Below are 2,500 nucleotides of genomic sequence, written 5' to 3'. Positions count from 1 at the left end.
AAAAAAAAATAATAATAATAATAAAAAGAAAATGCGGGTTCACTTTCATTGCGCCCTCGAGTTTGCCACTCAAAGACTCGCGTATACGTTAGACTCCTTGGTCCGTGTTTCAAGACGGGTCAGTTGAAGCTCTTTCTGCCAACATCCTAAGCGCGGCTTATGCCCTTCCCCTTTCCCCCAATGTATAATAATATTATAACATCAAACGACCTCCAAAAAAGATATATCGCCAAGGGCTAGCCCACCCACCACACTATATATATATATATATATATATATATATATATATGGTATAGGCAGGTGGGACGCGCGCTGCAACTAAGGGGCTTTCCCCCATTTTCGACCTCAGTCCGTCGGTGGGCACCTGGGGGACACTACACCTACGCTTTGGGGAGGGCCATCCGGCTACCCCCCCTTTGCTGGCGCAGACTATAACACGGCTCCTCCCTTTAAGGGTTCTCGCCTCTTTTCCGCAGGGGAAAAGAAAGCGAGAGAGAGGAACCCCTACCTTTCTGCGGCCCCCTTTCATCTCCTCAACTTTTTGGTTGTACCCAAAGACGAACTGATGTTGACCTGTACGTTCCCCAAAAAGGAAAGACAGCAAGTGCACCAAGGTCAGCCGGTGGTCGGTACAGTCAAGAAAAAAGAAGTGGAGGCGAGGGGGGAAGGGGAGTAATAAACCCCCCTCCTCCCCCACCACCTCCTATTCTTTTTAGCTACGCTCTCCCTCCATGCTGGGCCTTGGCTGATTACCGCCAGGTACAAATAAGAGCTCCAATTGCTTCCCTTTTAACGGTTTCACGGTCTTTTCACCCTCTTTTCAAAGTGCTTTTCATCTTTCCCTCACGGTACTTGTTCGCTATCGGTCTTGCGCCCATATTTAGCTTTAGGTGAGGTTTACCACCCATTTTAGGCAGCATTCCCAAACTACCTGACTCTTTGAACATGCCTCCAAAGTTTTTGAAGAGGGCCCTTTTCCCAGCGCCAGCGCTACGGGGCTATCACCCTCTCTGGCCAAAAAGTTTTTGATAAAAAAAAAAAAAACTTTGCCGAACTCCATTCGGACTTGGGCTGGTCGCGCCAGTTTAGAAGAGCGAGAGAGGTGTGTGTGCGTCAGAGAGAGGGAGAGAGAGAAAGAGGTGCCTGCGAGGAAGGAAGAGGCTTTTTATCACCCCTTTCCTCCCTCACACACACACACCCCCCCTTCCCTTCCTCTCCCTTAACGCCCACACACACACCCCCTTTCTACTACGTTTGTTTGCCCTCTCCACAGGATTGAACATGTCTATAGATTACAATGCCGTGTGCCATCAACAGCACCACGGCTTTAAAATTTGAGCTCTTCCCGCTTCATTCGCCATTACTAGGGGAATCATGGTTATTTTCTTTTCCTCCGCTTATTGATATGCTTAAGTTCAGCGGGTAGCCTTACCTGATTTGAGATCATGATACTGTGTCGTATTATTTGCTCGTACTCAGAGGAGACAGGCTTTAGTAAACTCCTCCCCCTCCTCCGCCTTGAGCTTTTTTATTCTTTAGTTGTAAAAGGCCCTTAAATGGAAGGACTCCTTATTTTTCCCAGTTAGTCCGTGTGTCCTCTCTCTCTTCCCCTACCCCACTATTTTTTTTTGGATTCCCATCAGCTCTTCTCCTCCTAGCTTTATAAAGAATAGGACGCGTGGGTCCCCCCCAAATTACTATTAATTATTACCCACACAACCCGCCACTTATAAAGCAGAAGGAAAAAGACTTTGTTTATTATTATTTTTTTTTTTTTCGGCTTTAAGGACAGAGAGTACTCCCCCTCTCTTTTCTTCCCATTACGATGACTTCATATTACTAGGACCTTGGAAAAAAAAAACCAGAGAAAAATGCTCCCCCATTCCAGCCTCTCCTTAAAGGGACACACAAGGCCAAAAACCCACCGTGTGACAAACCCCATTTAGACAAAAGACCCTTTTTTTTTTTATCTTTACAAAAAAAAAAAAAAAAAAAAAGAATCTTTTTAAACAAAAGTATATATTGCTGATACTCAAACAGGCATGGTCCTGGCAATCTTGCTAAAAAGGCGCCAAGACCGCAAGATGCGTTCAAAGACTCGATGATTCACGTGTGCAGTTCACACCACTTATCGCAGTTTGCCGCGTTCTTCATCGATGCGCAAGCCAAGAGATCCACCGTTAAAAGTTGTTTTTTAGTTTGTTCTTTTCTATAAACTTTAATAAACTAGTTTTTTGTTTTTTTTTTATGACTTCAAAAACAAGTTTCTTGGAGATGACACCCTCCCCTCTTCTCTATAACTCTTCCCCTTTTTACTTCTATAAAAAGGAAAATAAGAGGAGAGGTACCATCGTAACCGTGTATACTTTTTCTTTTTGACAGAAAAAAGTTGTCCCCAAAAACGGAACTAAAAGGATGTTGGATGTTGGGGCCCTTCCATTTAAAAAAGAGGACTTTTTCCTTAGCACCTAACGGGCTCTCCCTTCTTGCTTCTTTCTCC

General features: G+C 44.5%; 1 non-coding gene and 1 pseudogene across 1 annotated transcript; both read right to left on the bottom strand.

Moving 5' to 3' along the window:
• LOC135146178 (large subunit ribosomal RNA) overlaps positions 1-1,446 on the bottom strand; it is a 5,569-nt pseudogene extending 4,123 nt beyond the window's left edge.
• A 580-nt stretch (positions 1,447-2,026) lies between these two features.
• Positions 2,027-2,189, bottom strand: LOC135146176 (5.8S ribosomal RNA). The gene has a single exon (XR_010283729.1). It is a non-coding gene; the product is annotated as a 5.8S ribosomal RNA (ribosomal RNA).
• Between the last annotated feature and the right edge of the window lie 311 nt (positions 2,190-2,500).

The sequence above is a fragment of the Zophobas morio genome, unplaced genomic scaffold (genome assembly GCF_036711695.1).
Source record: "Zophobas morio isolate AGI-343-1 ecotype UQ-CSIRO unplaced genomic scaffold, CSIRO_AGI_Zmor_V1 ptg000213l, whole genome shotgun sequence".
Classification (NCBI taxonomy): Eukaryota; Metazoa; Arthropoda; class Insecta; order Coleoptera; family Tenebrionidae; genus Zophobas; species Zophobas morio.
This window is presented reverse-complemented; position numbering and strand designations above follow the sequence as displayed.